Source organism: Artemia sp. Qi Xiang Cuo, chromosome 19, assembly GCF_049724085.1.
Source record: "Artemia sp. Qi Xiang Cuo chromosome 19, ASM4972408v1, whole genome shotgun sequence".
Classification (NCBI taxonomy): Eukaryota; Metazoa; Arthropoda; class Branchiopoda; order Anostraca; family Artemiidae; genus Artemia; species Artemia sp. Qi Xiang Cuo.
This window is the reverse complement of record NC_142812.1, coordinates 39,412,748-39,434,284: the sequence shown is the minus strand read 5'-3', so window position 1 is coordinate 39,434,284 and position 21,537 is coordinate 39,412,748.

Genomic DNA, 21,537 nt, shown 5'->3' with positions numbered 1-21,537 from the left:
GGCTATATCATACAAGTACCGGAGAGCATTTAATTAAATAATTTAAATTCAGTATTCTAAGAAAAGACCTTTCCTAACCTTTTCGACTTTAATCCTCGGATCAAGTATAGTTCCATTACCATCAAAATTCTTCTTCTTTTCACAAATAGATTGCATTTTAAATAATTTTCAGCAGTATTTCTCGATTCATACCTTTTCGTTAGAAGGTTTTAGAAGAAGGTTTAGTGCCTAAAACGAGCCATTTGATAAATGGCCTCTATTTTGAAAACCATTATTTATTTATTCTGGCCAGACAAATCATTTGATGTCTCATGACCTTCAATTCCAACTACCAATTAGTTAATAAATAGTAAGGTCTCCAACTAAGCACTTTTTCGTGTGCTTAATTCTTTCTTTTAGTAGTGACTTTAAAAGAATAAGCTTTCTTTTAAATTTTGAAAAAAAAAAGAAAAAAAAACAGCATCCGTGATCTGTCTTCTGGCGAAAATAGCAAAATTCCACATTTTTGCAGAGAGGAGCTGAAATTTCGGCAGTAGGGTTCTCTTGTGCGCTGAATATGATGACATGATTTTCATTAAGACTCATTGAGTTTTAGGGGGTACTTCCCCCCATTTAAAAAATTAGGCAAACTTTTCTCAGGCTCATAACTTTTGCTGGGTTACACTAAACTTGATGAATCTTATATACTTCGAACCAGCATAATACGCTGATTTTTTTTATGTATTTATTGAAATTAAAATTCTATTTTTTTTAGTTTCGGTTACTATCGAACCAAGTCACTCCTTACTTCCAGTTCGCTCCCACCAATTGCTTGAAAAGTATTTAGTTATATTCTATAAAATTAAAGTTAGAATTTGCGCATTGGCTGAAATATTTAACAGGTTGTTAAAATCTATTAAACTCAGACTGTGTTTAACAAACTGTTAAATACAGGCTCTTGATTGGCTATTGGTTTCACAAAATAATAGATAAAGGGAAAATAAGAACTTGTATGATATTACTTTCCCTAACTTGGACTATATATTTGCAAACTAGGGTGTGGGGGTATAGTATTTCGAAAGTGTGAAGTTAGAAAATAATTCTTACTTCATAATATGCAGAATAATTGTACCTAACAGATTAGACATGCAGACCCTCTATACCTTATCCCTTCCCCTCTCCCCTAATGTGCAAATATATAGCCCAAATTTCTTTCTAAAGTCTTATATTTTTATGACTTAGGTGTATTTTATTAGGATTAAGCGTTAGAGAAACATATTAAAAGAATATTAGGTAGGGGCTATAGCATACAAGTATAGGAGAGTATTTAATTAAATTATTTAAATTCAGTATTCTAAGAATTTACCTTTCCTAACCTTTTCAACTTTAATCCTCTGATCATATATAGTTCCATTTACCCTCAACATTCTTCTTCTTTTCGCAAATAGATCGCACTTTAACAATTTTCAGTAGTATTTCTCGTTTCATACTTTTTCGTTAGAAGGTTTTAGAAGCAAGTTTAGCGAATATAACGAGCCATTTGATAAATGGCCTCGAATTTGAAAATAATTATCTATTTATTTTGGCCAGACAAATCATTTGATGTCTCATGACCTTCAATTGCAACTACCAATGAGTTAATAAAGAGTAGGGCTTCCAACTAATCACTTTCTTTTATGTGCTTAATTCTATTTAAACATACTTTGCAATAGAACCCAAAAAGGTAAAGAATGCAACTCAACCTCACCTTTCTCATAAAAAGCCCCCTCACTCAGGGACCTGCAAGGAAGTTATGTAAATTATACCCACCTCCATCTATTAGTTGACGCATATGGTTGTTTGCCAAAACGAAAGACTTTCTAGGGCTAATAGTGAAAAAAAAGTAGAGATGGCTAGGACAGGTTATATAGAGGAAGGATGATAGATTGCCGAAGATTATGCTGTTTGGCCAGACACATGGGGCCGGAAAGAAGCCGTAATAAAAAAAAAACTTTCCGAAAACTCAATTTTTCAAAGAAAATTAAAGGCCATTTTAAACTTAAGCTCAGCCGATATATACCTGTTAAAATTCAAACTTAACACGACCAGAAATTACTATTAAAGAAAAAACTAAACACAAAACGAACAGAAGTTAAATAAACAATCATAGCAAAAAACATACAACAAGTAATAATATAAATAAATAAATAGCCTTAAAGCGAGTAATGTTTAGATTGAATATGAAAATCAAGCTTAAAACGAAAAAAAATATTTTTCTATTGAAGTATAAATGAAACTTAAAACGAACAGAAATTAAATAAACAATCAATGCAAACAAACATACAATAGATATTATTGTAAATGAATAAAGAAATCTTAAAACTAGTGAAACTTAAATTGAATATACAAATCAAGCTTGAAACGAAAAAAAATCACTACATACAAGAGTTTGGGTATCGCATCCATCTCTCACTGTAAAAGTATAAAACCTACTGCATCATTGGCGCTTTATTGAAAACCAATTTTATTTCAAATATTTTCTTTTGTACTTGATATTGAAAATAAACATTAAAATTATAGTAAAATTTTGAACTGATGAGCTTTCAGCAAATAATATCATTATACATCAAATATTCAGTCAGTTTATTAGTTCTTTCTAAAATTATAGTTTCACTGCAAACAAGAGTTTGGATACTGCCCCCTTCCTTAACTGTAAATAAAAACCATAAGCCTACTGTATCATTGGCGCTTAACTGAAAACGAATTATATTAGAAATATATTCTTTTCCAGTTCTTACAGCATTGAAAATAAAAATAAAATTACTGTGAAATACATTTTTGAACTGATGGATCTTTCAACAATTAATATCATTATACTTCAAATATTCAATTTGATGTTGTTTATACTTTCCAAGACTGTTCAAGACGCATATAGTTTTCAGTAAAGCGCCAATGACGCAGTAGGTTTTAGACTTTTACAATGAGAGAAAGAGGTCATACCCAAACTCTTGTTTGTAGTGATTTTTGCTCGTTTCAAGCTTAATTTGCATATTCAATTTAAGTTTCACTCGTTTTAAGATTTATTTATTAATTTACATTAATAACAATTGTATGTTTGTTTACATTGATTGTTTATTTAATTTCTGTTCGTTTTAAGTTTCATTTATACTTCAATACGAAAATATTTTTTTTCGTTTTAAGCTTCATTTTCACATTCAATCTAAGCATTACTCACTTTAAGATCTATTTATTCATCTATATTATTACTTGTTGTATGTTTTTGCTATGATTGTTTATTTAATTTCTGTTTGTTTTGGGTTTCAATTATTCTTTAATAGTAATTTCTGGTCGTTTTGAGTTTGAATTTTAAAAGGTATTTGTATCTGCTGAGCTTAAGTTTAAAATGGCCTTTACTTTTCTTTGAAAATCTTATTTTCCGGAAAGTTATTTAATTAATTTTTGTTCGTTTTTGATTGCAAAAAATTTCAAGTTTTTAGAAATTCCTTATTTCAAAATCAAACTTTAAACAAAATCAAATATTCATCAAAGTAGTAAAACTGGTATCAAAGTAACAATACCAAAGTGAAAAAATGGGTTTGTGTTAACCTCGGAGTTTTTATTATCTGATAATTGAACTATTATCTCAAATTTTTATCGGATGGGTTTGGGGAAAAAGGGGGTGTGGGGACTAATTAAGCTTCGGTCTCTTTTGACTCTTTAAAAGTGAAGTAGAACTTTCTGTTTTCAATCAAATAAGTCGTCTCTGAAGTTTATACGAGTATCCCTTCTATAAGAACCATATACACCCCCAGAGTATAGATTTCAACGCCTGTCCCTGGGCCCAGGGGAGTTGTGTCGACCCAGAATTTTGATATCTGATGTTTGAACTATTTTTAACAAAACGGTCACCTCAAATTTTTAATATAATTTGTAATATAAGGCGCTTTACTGAAAACTATATGCGTCTTGAACAGTCTTGGAAAGTATAAACAACATCTAATTGAATGTTTGATGTATAATGATATTAATTATTGAAAGATCCATCAGTGCAAGAATCTATCTCACTGTAATTGTGTTTTCATTTTCAATGCTGTAAGAACTGGAAAAGAAATTATTTATAGTGTAGTCAGTTTTCTGTTAAGCATCAATGACGTAGTTGGCTTTTGGTTTTTATTTACAGTTAAGAAAGGAGGTAGTATCTAAAAACTTTTTTGTAGTGAAACTATACTCGTCTTTAACAACTTTAAAAAGAGTAAATAAATGAAACTGAATATTTGATGTATAACGATATTAATTGCTGAAAGCTCATCAGTTCAAAATATTAGTACAATTTTAATATTTATTTTCAATATTAAGTACAAAAAAAATATTTGTCATAAAATTGGTTTTCAGTAAAGTGCCAATGACGCAGTACGTTTTAGACTTTTACAGGGAGAGAAGGAAGCGATACCCAAACTCTTGTTCGTAGTGATTTTTGTTTGTTTCAAGCTTGATTTGCATATTCAATTTAAGTTTCACTCGTTTTAAGATTTATTTATTAATTTACATTAATATCTATTGTATGTTTGTTTGCAATGATTGTTTATTTAATTCCTGTTTTGTTTTAAGTTTCATTTATACTTCAATAGCAAAATATTTCATTTCGTTTTAAGCTTGATTTTCATATTCAATCTAAGCAGTACTTGCTTTAAAATCCATTTATTCATTTATATTATTACTTGTATGTTTTTTGCTATGATTGTTTTTTTAATTTCTGTTCGTTCTTGGGTTTTATTTATTCTTTAATAGTAATTTCTGGTCGTTTTGAGTTTGAATTTTTAATTATTTTTTGTTCGTTTTTGATTGCAAAAAGTTTCAAGCTTTTAAAAATTCCTTATTTCAATATCAAAGTTTAAAAAAAATATCAAATGTTCATCAAAGTATTAAAACTGGTATCAAAGTAACAATATCAAAGTGAAAAAATGGGTTTGTGTCAACCTCAGAATTTTTATTTTCTGATGTTTGAACTATTTTTAACAAAATGTCTATCTCAAAAATTTTATCGGATGGATTAGGGGGAAAAGGGTGTGGGCGTGAGGGGGGGGGGGCTAATTGCCCTTCGGGCCAATTTTGAATCTTTAAAAGTGAACTAGAACTTTCTATGTTCAATCAAATGAGCCCTCTCGGAATTTTATACGAGCATCCCTTCTATAAGAACCATATATACCCCCAGAGTATAAATTACAACGCCGGTCCCTGGGCCCAGTGGGTTGTGTCTACCCAGAATTTTAATATCTGATGTTTGAAGTATTTTCAACAAAACAGTCACCTCAAATTTTCATCGGAAGGGTTTTCCCATTCAATAAACCCAAAGGCGTGGAGGACGGGAGGGGCTAGTTACCCTCAGATCTTTTTTTACTCTGAGAAAATGAACTAGAACTTTTGATTTCCATTCAAATGAACCCTGTCTAAAGTTTATACGAGTATCCCTTTCATAAGAACCACATACTGCCCCAGGACATAGCTTACAATGCCTGCCCCCGGACCCTAGGCGGATGTATTGACACCGGAGTTTTTGTTATCTGACCCTTGAACTATTTTTAACAAACTGTCTGTCTCAAAATTTTCATCAGATGGGTTTGGAAAAAGAAGGCGTGGGGGGCTAGTTGCCCTCAGATCTCGATATTAAAAAGTGAACTTGAACTATCAATTACCAATCAAATGAGCTCTCTCTGAAATTCATACGAGCATTCCTTTCATAAGAACCATACATACCCCAGGGTATAACTTAAAACGCCTGCCCCTAGGCCCTGGGTGGTTTTGTTGACACCTGATTTTTTGTTATCTGACTTTTTGACAATTTTTAACTTAATGGCTATCTGAAAAGTTTTATCGGTTGCATTCGGGGAAAAGGGGTGTGGGAAACGGGGGAAGAGGGGGGGGACTAGTTGCCCTCCAATCTCTTTTGAATCTCAAAAACTGAACGAGAACTTTCAATTTCCAATCAAATGAGCCATCTCTGAAGTTTTTACGAGTATCCCTTCCATAAGAACTATATATTCGTCAAGGGCATAGCTTACAATGCCTGCCCTCAAGCCCCTTCTAGTCAAATGGGTTTGAGGAAAAAACGGCGTGGGGTGGGGGCTAGGTGCTCTCCAATCTCTTTTGACTCACAAAAAGTGAACTAGAACTTTCAATGTCCAATCAAATAAGCCCCCTTTAAAGTTTATACGAGCATCCCTTTCATAAAAACCATATATGCCCCCAGGGCATAAATTACAACGCCTACCCCCGATCCCTGGGGGGGGGTGTCGACACCGGAGTTTTGTTATACGGTCTTTGAACTATTTTTAACAAAGTAGCTATCTCAAAATGTTTATCGGATGCATTTGGGAAAAAGGGCGTGGGGGGGGGGGCTTGCTACCCTCCAATATCTTTCGACACTTAAAAAGTGAACTAGAACTTTCAATTTCCAATCGAATGAGCCCTTTTTTTAGTTTCTACGACAAAGCTTTCTATGAAAAGCCTATATACCCCTAGGGCATAACTTACAACCCTTGCCCTGAGGGCTGTGGGGGAGTATCCTCCTCAAAAACATAATTTCTATTTGGAAATCAACTACGCAGAACAAAATGGCTATCTCAAAATTTTTTTTAGATGTATTTGGGGAAATTGTGGGCGTAGAAGGGGTGTTAGTTGCCTTCCAATCACTTTTGACCCTTAAAAGGGCACTAAAACTCTCGATTTGTAATCGAATGAGCCCCCTTTGAAGCTTATACGACGATCCATTCCATATGAAGTGCCTCTGGGAAAAAAAATAAATGATAAATAAATAATAAAACATTGGAGCCGTATGGCTTTTACTATAGGCAACGCTATAGCGTTGCCTCTGATTAAATAAAAAAACAAGTTTTTTTCGAATGTAAAGTAAGGAGCAACATTGCAAATTAAAACGAACAGAAATTATTACGTATACGGGGGGGGGGGGTTCGCCCCCTATTCAATACCTCCCTCTTTACGCTAAAGTTCGAATTTTGCTCGAATCACAAACCCCTGAATCACAAAAGCCGTTTAATTAGAATTAATTTTAAAAAAATTTAACAGAATTAGTTTTTCAAAGAAAAGTAAAGAACTCCATTAAACCAAAAATGAGCAAAAATCAAATCAAATAATCTACCAAGCGTGAAACTACCACAAATGAGTATCAATAAATAAACGAAACCCAAAACAAACAGAAATTAAAATAAATAACCGAGTCAAACTCAAAACGAGCAGAAATTAACATGAGTAGGGCTGAAAGCCCCTATGTCTTCCCAAGGCCAGAAAATAATTTGCACTTTACTGAAAAAATATGAATGTTTTTACTTTTATAACTTTAATAAATCAACTAATATTAACATTTTGATTACTAAATATCAATATATGTATATTAAACAGACAATGCACATTCATTTTCAGTTTCTATAAAAACCTTATATGCCCCCAGGGCACAACTTACAACCCTTACCCTGAGAGCTGTGCGGGAGGGGGTCGTCATCTTGAAAGCCCTAATTTCCAGAACTTTCAACTACGTTGGACAAAATGGCTATCTCAAAATTTTGATTGGATGTGTTTGGGGAGAGGTGGGCGTGAAAGGGGGGTTAGTTGCCCTCTAATTACTTTTGACTATTAAAAAGGGCATTTGAATTTCTAATCGAATGAGCCTTTTTTTGAAGTCTCAGGTGGCTCAGTGGTGCAGTGAGTTATTAGCAGTGGTAATGCTAGTGACAAGAATGTTGCTGGAATAAATATCTTGACTGAAAGATATCAATAAAAAAAAATTAAAAAGGTCACTAATTCGGTTTTTTATCAAATGCAACAATCGAGGAGGAAGAAAAAGAGTTGGGTTGGATAGATAAAAAGCTGGGTTGAAGAAAACCAAAAAGAATTCTCTAGCTAGCAGTAGCAGTAGTAACTGGTTAGGGGAAGACTTAAAGCAATATAAATTAAAAATGTGTAATTTCAGCTGAACTAAATTGTCATGTATTCATCAATAGCTATTTCTAATGATTTGGTCCTAGTCTGAGTTTGAATTTAATGGTGAAAAAAGTATCTCTAAACAAGCCGTCTTAGAACTTTAAGATAAAACAAAGAAACAAGTACAGTCGGAGTGATCCCTGTGCTGATGACAAAATATTGTAACCATTCAAAACACTGTGTCCAACTTCCACGAAAAAGCTATGTTTTTAAACCATGACGCTTCACAAATGTATATCTACCGTTGCTACAAGAATAATTAATAGGTGCACTGCCTGTTAAATAAAAAAACATCTGGCCACCAGGAGAAAAACTATTATGAATTTGAAATACTAGCATTATCTAGGCATAAAACTTTCCCATCTAGTAAACAAGGGAGATATTTACGTGAGGCATGAATAACTTAAAGATAATGCAATGAATGACATGACAAGAGTATCCTTTCTTTGTATTCTTTTGAGGGAATTTTCTGCGTATAACCTCCATGGAAAGTAGTCCCCCTTTAAATGTAGCTGCTAGAAAAGAAACACGAGAGAAAGATTACGGTTTCCAAATAATAAACAAGATTATAAAACAGCCCTATGTTCATTTCTGCACCTCGAAAAAAATTATTTCATATTTGCGTTTTTTTTAAGAGAATGAAGTTGGCTATTCATTGAAGTAGCGCGTCTTCAGTCACAGAATCCTTTTTTCAATTTGTTAGGCTTCATATTACTTTGTTTTATTATAATTACTAATAGCAGTAAGCCTTATTGCTTGTCATGTAGGACTTTGGAAACAAGAAATTAAGCTGAAATACAGACGCTTAACAACATCTACTCAAACTAACCTGTTTTGACATTAATTAAAGTTACTTTAATGAAATTTAAAGTTTAATCAGCAACAGCGCTCTAGCGCTGCCTGTAGAAAAAAGCCTTAAGGCTTCACTGTGTTTGTTGTTGTATTCCCAGAGCCACTTTATATAAAAAGGGTTGAAGTATTAACTTTTGAGGGGGACATTCGGTTGGAAGTTCTAAGTTCAAGTGCACTTTAAGAGTCAAAAGCGATCTGAGAGCACTCAGTCCCCTCTCACACCCTTTTCTCTCACAAAACATCTGATCAAAATTTTCAGATAGCCATTTTTTTTAAAAATAGTCGAAATGTCAAATAATGACACAACTCCCACAACCACCGGGGCAACGGCTGTAAGTCATGCAAGCTACCTATTATTTATAGATATTTTATTGATAAAGGGGGGGGGATATTTTTGATCCTGAGTCTCCAAAAAGGTTTAGTGTAGCCTATTAAGGGGAAACTTTCAGGAATTGGATGTCAAACAAAATCAAACACAGAATGTGTATACTGTTTACCAAATGGGTGTATCAGCAATATGCAAGGAACAACTAAGGGTATTAAGTTAAAAATTTTCATAGTATGTTGAGAGGGATGTTGAATTAAATTAAAAGACACCTAGTGCAACCAGCTTATCAAAAAAAAACCGTACCTGCAATATCCGAGGAACTAAACCTTTCATTAAATTCTACCTTTCAGGGCATGTTTAGGGGAAAGTTAAAAGGGGGTAAAAGGACAGCCAGCGCCCCTTCCACGTGGTTTAGCTGCCCTCTCCCCAAAGCCGTCTGATCAAAATATTGAAAGGGACATATAATTTAAAACACTCAAAAGGCCAAACAACTATGCCTCCGGGAATGACATATCCCCCCTCCATAACCCCTGAGGGAAGAGCTGTAAGCTATGAAAGTTACCCATTATTTCAATATAAGGTTTGTTATTGGGAAAGGGGGATGCAATAGACCCTGTGTCTCCAAAAAAGCTTAGGCTGTTAAGATGAAGCTTTTAGGGAACCTCGGTAGGGACGTCAAACAAAATCAAAACCCGCTACATACAGGATGACTGTCAAAAGTGTCTCTTTGACTCTTCTCTAAGGACCGGTTGAGGATATTAGTTTAAGCTTTCAGGGCATGTTGAGGGATGTGTTTAAGAGTGGTCAGAGAACCAGAAAACCATTTTTTGGAAAAAAAATTTTGTTGAAAGTAGCCAAAAGGTCTATCAATTATGCCTCTGGTGATGCCATGCCCCTGCAGCTCCGGAGGCAAGGAGAGTAAATTATGTATCTTATCCATTGTTTACCTGCAGGGTTTATGATTGAGAACGGGAAGAATATTTGATCCTGTCTTTGTCTGACAAGGCTCAAGGTATTGAGGTGAAATTTTTTGCAATCCTGAGGGCTATGTTGAACTAGGTCAAAAGATACTCTGTGCATCCAGGTTGTGAATAAAGGTATATCTTTACTATCTTAAGAACGGGTAAGGAAATTAACTTGACACTTAAAGGGCTACTACCACTATTACTAATACTGTGACTTCTTGCGACTGCTAATAGAACTAAGATAACTTGCGACGGTTACTAATGGCAACTATGACTGCTTGCGGCTTCGACTATGACAACTTGGAACGGTGACTGTGACTACCTGTGACTGTGACTATAACTACTTGATTATGCAACTACTTTTACTTTCAGAAAATGTTGAGGGGGATATTGAGCAAAATCAAAATATGCTACGTGTATGCTGGTTGTCTAATGGGTATATCAGCAATATCTTAGGAACGGAGAGGGAGGCATAATCGATACCGGGTCTCCAAAAAAGGCTTAGGGTATTGAGATGAAACTCTTAGGAAGTGTTGGGGGGGGGATGTTGAACAAAATCAAAACACGCTATGTGGAACAGGGTTGCCAAAAGGGCACAGCAGTATCCCAGGAAAGGCTTAGGTTATTAAGTTACAACTTTCAGGGTATGATAAAGGGAATATTGAAAAATGATGGGAGAGCCACTGGATAGTAAGGCGAAACTACTGAGAATATTGAGAGGATGTTGAAGTAAATCAGTGAACTTGGGTTCACTGAGTTATCTTTCTATTAAAAGCATCCCTCGAGCAATAGAAGCACGTATCCAGGTGGCCAATAGGGGTGAGTCCAACATGTATGGAGGATTCCCTTGAACTGCCAATAAGAAGGTGCAGTCCAAAGGGAACCTGTTCCTGGGGGCACCTAAACATAACTGCGATCCCTAACTATTGTTCAAACACAGTTAAGAAGGAGCTATGGACTTTTGACGGTTCTGTAATGGCGTACTGACGCGTGGACATGTACATACAGGATAAAATCGTAATGACAGCGAGACGTCCAGACCAGCTGCGGGTTAAGTAAACAGCGAGCAGAACGCTGTGATGGCGGAGTACTGCCAAGATGGAGAATTCAGCCAACTGCAAAGGGCAGAGAGGAGTGGCTTGCCGCTGCTCTTGAATAGGCATGAAACCTCTTTCTTTTAATTATTATGGACCAGAGGAACACAAGGAGAAGAAATCTTAATACTACATCCAGGATAACTGATGGAATGCAAGGTTCAACAGCAAATGATAATGTTATTGCTCACGGGGAAACCCATGCTCTGACGACTTCAAACGAAGATATATGATCTCAGTAGCTAATGCCAAATTCCATTGAGGATATATGTACTTTACCAAAAATTCCCATTCTAACCCAGAAAACTCCTTTCTATCTCGGGACCTTAAGCACACGGACTTTGGCAAAATCCGGGAAATTTGACCTAAAGGCCAAAACACTTGAAAGGTACAAACGGAACCTTATTGGTCTCTCGAAACACACCTACCTGGTACCGTAGAACAACATTATAGTGAAATCACACTCATACTGTGGTAGATCTGATTGTAAACACCATCCTGGTGTTGGCTTTCTCCTGACTCGAAAAGCAAGGTGCGCACTCACAACCAAAAAGTCAGTCTCAGGGTGCCTTATGATGATTCGGCTGTGCGCGAAAGTACAGAAAATCAAAGTCATATTATTAAAGTGAAAAGAGGTTTAAGGCAAGGTGGAATTTTATCTCCAGCCTTCCCTCTCATAGATTCTCGTCGATGGCTGGGTATTTCTATTACTAATACCCTTCCAACCTTACGCCAGCGCACAGTCTCTGATATTAATAAGAAAATTCAATTAGGATATGCTAAGATTGTTGCCAATAGAGGTAAATGTAATAAATTTGTGTCGGTCAAGCTCTACACAACTTGTTGTGACCATTTAATTTTTTTCTTCTAGAATCTTTACCCTTCTTAAGAAAAAATATTTAAAAAGAATTCGGATTAATTATTTTAGATTTTGTAATTTTTTTTTGTTTCTTCCTCCTTGGACGAAAAACCAGGTTCTTCTTAACAAATTTTTTGTTCGTGATATTACAGTAAAATTAGAAGTACTATACAGAAAGCTTTCAAATACTGCTTGTATCCGTATTTCTCCGCACCACTGCCTTATCAGTATTTTTTCAGTTGTAAGTTATATTTCCTTTTATTTGTTTCTTTTGTTACTCTTTTGTTACTCCACGTTTTTTTTTGCATAAAGAATGCGTTAAACATTAAATAAGAATAACAGTAAAGACTGCTTGCGTCCATATTTCTCTACATTACTGCGTTATTAGATTCTGCAAGTTGTGAGTTTTTTTTCATCTCTTTCCCCTTCCTTTTATGTTTTTTCTCTTTTGTTTTAGTGTCTTTTAATACCTCTATTGGCAGCAATCTTAGTATATCCTAATTGAATTTTCTTATTAATATCAGAGACTGTGCGCTGGCGTAAGGTTGGAAGAGTATTAGTAATAGAAATACCAAGCCATCGAAGAGAATCTACGAGAGGGATAGTAAAGCCACTCCAACGAAGAGGCGTACTAGAATTTTTGTTAAAAGAAAAAAACTCATATTTATCAATATTAAGAGAAATTCCTATATATGAAAAAGAAGTAGCAACACGAGAAACCATATTAGACAGACCAGTTTCAGTACGGCATACAAGCAGTGGATCATCAACATAGGCAGGATCTGAAACATCAGAAAAACCAGAGAGATCGGTAGCCGATGTCTTTGCCAGAACTCCTGAAATACATAATTTGAATAGGTTTGGAGATAAAACTCTACCTTGCCTTAAACCTCTTTTCACTTTAATAATATTAGGTGGCGCCGATTTCACCCGAAGAAAGGAATTAGAGTACCAGTAACATAGAAGCATTACAACCGATAGATTAATACCACAAATGTGAAGAGCAGAAGAAAAGCTGACTATGACATACACTATCGAAAGTTTTGGTTAGGTCTAAAGCACATAGATTATAGATAGGCCTACTCTTTCCCTTGGAAGATTTTTCAAGGAGCAAAGAAGAAAATACACGATGCGCATGCTGACAGCCTACTCCGGGCGGAAATCCAAACTGATTATCTCCCTCAAGCATATCATTCAGGGTTGCCACCTTGGCCTGGAAGAATTTACTAAATCTGAGAGGAAAAATTTATTAAATCTCATCTGTTTTTACTAAATGCTCAAATTTTTTTTCGCGTGCGGCTACCGCAGCACGCGCACCATCAAGCATCGATTGTTACTATAAAAGGTTAATCAATAGGGTTTCCACAATCTTTTTTCCTTTTTTCTTCTTTTTTCTCTTTTCCTCTTTTCTTTCATTTTCATAGTATGATTGAAAACTCCGGAAACCTATAAGTTCAACCTTTTTTTTTATTATTTGGATGCACTACTGGATAGGCTTCATATTCCAGATGCGGTGTATCCAAGACGTCAAACAATAGTCTGGAATCTTAGATTCTTGAAATCCTGCTGGTGAAGACTGACTTTAAATTTATTACTGATCTTCAGGTCACAAAATTCAGATATATTGAAAAATTAAAAAACAATCAACGAAGAAAAACAGCTACAACTCATATTCACGAGGCAATTTAGGCGATGGAGTGCTTAGAATCTGAGATGTGTTTGAAAGTGACGGCTTTTTAAATTTGTCCCCCAGTTTCCATTTGTAGGTTTGAAATCTAAATCCTTCAATTTTGCATTTTTAAGAGGAAATTTGCCACTTTTAAAAACTTAATTGGGCTGGTCTTTAAATACGGGATAAGCTGCTTACAAAGATTTCTGGCAAATTTTAAAGCAATTAATTTAGGATTTTTTTTAAACTGTTTTTTTCTGGATTCTCTCTCGTTCGTATTCAATGGGATCAAAAACCAATACAATCTATGCCACTTCAAAACGGAAATGACGTAGTGGGCTACCGGGTTAGTTGCAAACTTATCGGAATTAAAACGTTCGCCTCAAATTTGCATAAGCCTGCCAAAAAAGAGAAAGCTTATATAATATACAATAATTAGTTTAAAAAAAAATTACATTGTGTCAATAGTCTTCAGTTCAGACAAATAATACAAATTGAAAAGTAAGAAGAAAATATGTAGTCACATTTAAAAAAAGTCGAACTTAAAAGGCTTTAATCGTCCTCGGTCTCATGTGAATTTAAAGTATCCACTAGTGTTGAATTCAGACTGAAGGGATCTACTTGTTTCCATTTCTTGATAGCCCGAGTCAAATCGCCGGGGATCATCCAGTCATGTACTCTACTTGACGACCTGACAGCAAGTAGCTTCGTTTCCATCAGTGACGAAACACTCGAGACATTTAGCCTATTCCGGTTTTTAGTTTTGATGACCGACAAAGTCAAGGACTGTCTCTCTGCTCCAGCACTTGAATAGGGCAAGCTGCAGAGATTCAGAAAGAACTTGGGCAAGTATGGAAAAAGTTCGTTTCCAGCAGCGTCCTTTAAAAGGGACAAGGCTAACTAACAAACGTAGCAGCTGTTATGAGAGTCTGGGAATTTTTTCTGAAATCAGATTAAGCCGGCATACCAGTCCTGATTTTAAATAGTTTGCCTTTCAAAGCGAGTATCAAGAAGAAGCCGGGAGAAAAGTAGAGATTTTTAAGCGCTAGGGTTGACGCGAAATCGCAAAAAAAATTAAAGCAATAGTAGACATAAAATCTAACTTAATCGAAATCAGATTTTGTAATGAATGGACACTAATTTTTTCCCTGAATTCATGGAAAATAAAAAAGTTTTGTTTGCTACAAATCATGACTTTTTACTAAATTTTGGGAAATTTACTAGATCCTCTAAATTTACTAGATTTTTTTTTACTAGATCTAGTAAAATCCTACTGGCTGTGGCAACCCTGATATCATTAGTCACAAAAGGTAGTAGTACATGTTCAAGAACTTTACTAAATGTGCAAGAGACAGTAAAAGGTCGTCAGAGCAATTTAAATGAGATTTTCCCCGCTTTAAAATTGAAGAAACAGTCCCGCACAAAAAACTCTCCGGGACACTAGAAGTACAAAGGCACATCTGGAAAAGTAAATGTATATAGTCAATGAGGGAGGTGCAATCTAATAAAAGGTGAAATAAAGATATACCATCGTTATGAACATTATCTGATTTAAGTTTCTTAATTTCTTCAATTGCGGACGAAAGAGAAATAGGAATACAAAGGCGTTGAGATAGGAGGTAATACAAATAGCAGAAAGGGAATGAGTATCCAAAAATAGTCTGAACCCTATAAGTTTTGGGGGCAGGGCTTTAGGTTGTTTAAGCTTCCCATGGTTTATATGTAGGGGTTTGCCGTTAAAAAAAAGGGGGGTATATACGATCCAGAGTCTCAAATGTTGGGGGGATGTAGAGCAAAACCGAAACACACTAGGTGCAGGCTTCTACACATGTCCACTATGTTTGTATACATTGAGCAGCTGCTCATCTTGTGAGAATTGTACAATTGTTGACGAGTGTGATACAAAGTGTAGATTATTCGATCCATGTAAATTTCATAGAGGATATGCAGTACGAATTAAATATTGTGATACCTGTATTGAAGAGGTTTGTGACTCAAACTAGACTAAAAACTTAATCGTCAAATAACTACTATTAAGATAATATCTTGCAAAAGATAACCATTTATTATAAATATATGCGTCTATAGTATCATTAAGGGGTCTCCTTTACGTAAACATAGCACCATTTAGAGAAGCTAAGAGTATTTAAAAAGGGACACGATTTTGAAAATAATTGACAATGAAGAAAGAAGGGGGGGGGGGTAATAGTCAGAAACAGCAAATTTTTCTGTCACTTTTTTGCAGTTGGAACGGTTTGAATACATTACAGAACGAGCTTTAGTCCATAGTAACTGAAGTACTATAAAGAATCATTATACAGATGATGAATTTTCCATAAGATGAATTTTGCTTAAGAGCCAGCTATCCTAACCACTAGACATAATGAATATAGTTAAATATCTGACTAATGAAGTTCCGGTTAGAGATTTACATAAGGGGACGGTCATTACAAGAACAAAGCATTGCATATATTGGACTGAGTTAGCTGCCTGATTCTTTGAGGTTCGTCTCTTACTATTCCAAAGATTTCTACAATACGTGAGAGCTATTTCATCAAACAGTTCTTGGTAACGAACTGTAAGTAAGGAGCGACCCGACTCAATGGTAACCGAAACTCTAGAAAACGGTATTTTGATACAAATAGATACACCAAAAGAATTAGATTTTAATGCTGATTTCAATAAAAGTTTCATCAAAGTTAGTCCTACCCATCAAAAGTTACGTGCCTGAGAAAATTTGGCTTATTTTCGAAAAAAGGGGGAAAGACCCCCTAAAAATTATAGAACCTTAATGAAAATAATACCATCATATTCCGCGTATCAGAGAACCCTACTGTAGAGGTTTCAAGCTCCTATCTACAAAAATGTGGAATTTTGCATTTTTTGCCAGAAGAAAGATCACGGGTGCATATTTATTTGTTTTTTTTTGTGTTTTTTTTTTCCCAGGGGTGATCGTATCGACCCAGTGGTCCTAGAATATCGTGGGAGGGCTCATTGGAATGGAAATTAAAAGTTCTAGTGCCCTTTTTAAGTGACAAAAAAATGGAGGGCAACTAGGCCCCCTCCTACGCTCATTTTTTTCCCAAAGTCACCCGATCAAAATTTTAAGATAGCCATTTTGTTCAGCATGTTCGAAAATATTATAAGTATGTTTTTTAGGATGACTTAATCCCCGGAAGTTCCCGGGGGGAGGGCTGAAAGTTAGGAACTTTACCGTTAGTATATAGTATTGGTTATTGGGAAGTATACAGACGTTTTCAGGGGATATTTTTCCTGGTAGTGGGGGGGGGGCGGAGGTTATTTGGGAGGATCTTTCTATGAAGGAAGTTTTCATGGGGGAAGGGACATTGCTATGAAGGAGACGCCAGACTTCCCAGCATTATTTAAAAAAAGATCAGAAATTAAATATAAGAAAAACAAGTTTTTCAACTGCAACAGCTTTAACATCAAAACTTTAAACGAACAGAAAATATTACATATATGATTGGGTTCACCCCATAGTCAATACCTCGCTCTTTAAGCCAAAGATTTTTTAGTACTTTCATAAGAGCTATTTATTCTAATTAACGGCCTTTGTGATTAAGCGGTCATTTTTAAAGAATTGGAACAAAATTCAAACTTCCGCTTAAAGAGCAAGGTATTAACTAGGCGGCGAGCCCCCTAATATATTTATTAAAAATATATCAATATAGATGTTCGTTACGTAAGTTAATTCGTAAGTTACGTATATTTATTACTAATAAAAACCTTCGTAAATCAAATTAAAAAGTTTCGAGAAAGTCATTTAACCAAATAAAAGTAAAATTAGTATGCAAACTTTATTTTAATTATTAATGTACGGTGAGCCAAGATCAAAACCTGAATTTTTTCAAAAACGTTCAAAAATTGAATAAAAAAACAAGTTTTTTTAACTGAAAGTAAGGAGTGACATTATCACTTAAAACGAACATAAAATATTCCGTATATGAAAGAGGCTGTCCCCTCCTCAACGCCTCGCTCTTTATGCTAAAGTTTGACTTTCTCACAACTCTATTTTTTTTATACAATGAAAAACTTTAGCGTAAAGAGTGAGGCGTTGAGGAGGGGACAGCCTTTTTCAAATACGGAATAATTTCTGTTCGTTTTAAGTTTTAATGTCGCTCCTTACTTTCAGTTAAAAAAAACTTGTTTTTTTTATTTAACTACATCAAAAGGACTGGCTTTTTACTTTGATTCCAAATGTATAAATTCATTAAGCTTAATGTAACCATCACAAGCTATGAATCTGAGAGAATAGGCCTGATTCAAATAAGGGAGGAACACCTCCCAAAAACCAAGCGATCTTAATGAAAATTGCTTCAAAAATCAAATGTCTTTTGACATTTGAAAGATGAAAAGACGGCAGTATGAAAAGACATCAAAAATGCGTTTTTTTGTATAAAGTGATTCTATTTTTATTTTTATTTTTTTCTAATTAAAAAAGGTACTAGAACTTTTAATTTTCGTTAGAATGAGCCCTCTCGCGACATTCTAGCAACAAGGGGTTGATACGATTACCCCGGGCAAAAAGAAAAAAAACAAACAAATAAACACGCATCCGTGATCTCTCCTCTGACAAAAAAAAAATACCATATTTTTACAGATAGGAGCTTGAAATCTCTGCAGTAAGGTTCTTTGATATGCAAATTCTGACAGTGTGATTTTCATTAAGATTCTATGACTTTTAGGGGGGTGCTTTTCCCTTTTTTTTGAAAATAAGGTGAATTTTGTCAGGCTTGGAACTTTTCATGGGTAAGCCTAAACTTGATAAAACCTATATATTTAAAATTAGCTGGTCAATTCCTGAAGGTACTGGATGGTCTCAATCATATTCGAAAGTTCCTCGAGTACATTGCAATCAACATGAACAGGAGACTGCATGTTTTCTTCGCCAAAAAAAAAAGTATTCAAAACCGAATTCATCATCTTTCCTTGGTGTTTTTGGTGATGATGAATCTTCATTGACCTTGAATTAAAAAATATTTTAATATTCATCTATGTTCCCCTCATCATCTATGTAAACGAAAGAAAATAGAATGCCTATGGAGAAAAACCCAGTTAACAATAATTAAAACAAAACTAAGTCCAAAAAAATGTCTCTACAAATGTTGTTTTTCTAAAATAAAATATCACAAATAGCATGCGTATGTATACCACTTTCACTTTGTATTTCAAAAATATCACAAATGAGTTTCTTTTAATATAAGTATATGTAATGTTAATTTAAGACATGAAAAAAAAGTTGAAATAATTTCTAAGTTAAAAAAATAAAAGAAACTAAGTCCAAAAAATTTTACTACAAATATTATTTTTCAAAATGAAAATTCACGAGTAGCATATGTATACCAATTTCATTTTGTATTTCAAAAATATCACAAGTGAAGTCATTTTTGGACATGGTAAAAAAGTTGGAAAAATTTCTAAGTTCCAAAAAAGTTAAAAGAAATTCTGTTAAAAAACACAAAAATAAAATGTGGGGGGGGGGAGTCATGGGTGCTGTCATGGGTCCTGTTATAACATTACTAAGAGTACAGTCATGGGAGTTCTTACAGAATAAATCGATACAAAAACAAGATACAGGGCACATCTCACTTCCTTAATATCTTTTCCTTAGACATGTCTTGAATTTTTTTTTTTAAGGAGTATAATTTTATTTACACATAATTAACAAAAAAAAAATGCCAAGGAACCTTTCGGTTCGTAAGGCCAACTCCAACTTCCAACACATAATTCAATATAAATAAACAAAAACCAAACATTATCCCCTGCCGACGGGCTAACAAAACAACACAACTAAAAATTCCATTATGGCAGTGCTAAGCAAAACGAAAAAAAAAAAAAAAAATCAAACAAATTGATAAATATTATTACAAAAATCCCTGAATTTTCCCCGGAAACTAATTTGGTCATGCTCACGCACAACCCCAATTGGTAAATGACTCCAGGAGCTCGGCAAAACATGCCGAGCAGAGAACTGTGACCGGGTTGTTTCACACTGCGGCCGCCGAAAAGCTTCTGCATTCCTTGTATTATAATTGTGAAGATCCAGTTATAAACATGCCATTAAAACATTCTGAGGTAAAGTTATTAATAATGTTAGCACAACATTAGCATAGATCGATAAAAAAGGAATATACCTGCTAGAGGAAAAATATCCAGTTTCAAATACACATTTCTCACTGAATCTCTCGGTCCATAATTTGCTAAAATCATAATGGTAGAATTCTGCAATGCTCTAAGTCGTTTCAGACGGGATTAAAAAGTTGAAGACCATACCGAACAACAATATAAATGGTAACAATGGACAAGTGAAAAATACAAACGTCTAAGGACAATTTTCGGACAAATGTGCTTCAATTTCCTAATAATTCCAACATTACGGGCAATTTTAGATGTTATACAATTTATTTGATCTGAAAAACTAAGCGTCTCATCTACAATAATGCCTAAATACCTAGTCGAGTGTACTCTTTAATAAATGAGTTCCCACACCTCAACTTATCTACCCAAGGATAATACTTTTTAGAACGAGCAAACAACACAAAATTACACTTCTTAAAATTTATTTTCCGCTTATTCAACCTAGTCCACTTTTCAATCAAACTTATATCATGTTCAACTACTCGGATCAACTCCTTTTCAGTTCTCGCGCATAACGTTAAATTAGTATCATCAGCGAATAAAACTAACGCTTTTACAGGGATCACATTTGGGTCTCCACTGTTTACTGAATCAACAATATTGGATAAAACTACACATAGATCATTAATATATACAGCAAATAATAATGGACCAAGGCGAGATCCCTGTGGGACTCCAGAATCGACATCATATTCACATGTAGCTTGTTTTCCATCATCCAAATATAATTTTCTATAAATTAGGTAAGCCTTCAACAGAATCAGAGCTCTTCTTCTTAAAACGCCATTAAATAATTTACACGATAGAATTTCATGGTCCACAGAATCGAACGCTTTTAAAATATCTAAAAATACAGTTATGACTTTAGGATGTTTATCAAGGCCATCATTAAACACAGTTGTAAGAAACTGAACTGCATGCTCTGTAGAATGTTTCTTTCTGAAACCAAATTGGTTCTTAAAGAAAAATACTTTTTTCTCTAGAAATGTCTCAATCCTTAGGCATAATATCTCCTCCATTATTCTAGCTATAATCGGAAGCAGTGATATCGATCTATAGTTGCTAGGATCTTCTCGGTCGCCAGACTTAAAAATCGGCGCTATTTTTGCAGTTTTAAACAGCTGAGGGAAGATTCCATCATTAAAACACCTATTAAAATGCTCTACAAGTTGATCCTTAATAACTGGAAAAATTTCTTTCAGGACACGGAGGGATAAAAAGCATGATCCAACGGAATTATTCTTTATTCCAGAAATTCACTGTTAACACTTCACTTTCATTCGTCTTTTGCAACCACATACTTGTTTCACTAGCTGGCCCCATTTAAGGAAGACTTGCGTTTATAGGGCTCAGTATTGACTATGCACCAATATTGAGGTTGATTTTAAACTGTTTTGCAAGAAAAAACATGCCGTTCTCTTAAACAGAATAAATCCCCCCACTAGTCGGGGAGCCAAATTTGAAATAGTCGTCAAATAAAGATTTGTAAAAAAAACATTTTGATACATGAGTTCTGACTTTTGGAAACAATAGTTTCGAACATGCTGATTCCATTTATTTCGGGAATAGCGATCACCGAAGTTCGCTTCACACTTTAATATGAGGTCAAAGTTTTCCGCTTCGCGGCAGAAATCCTTTTCTTCATACCATTTATTTGC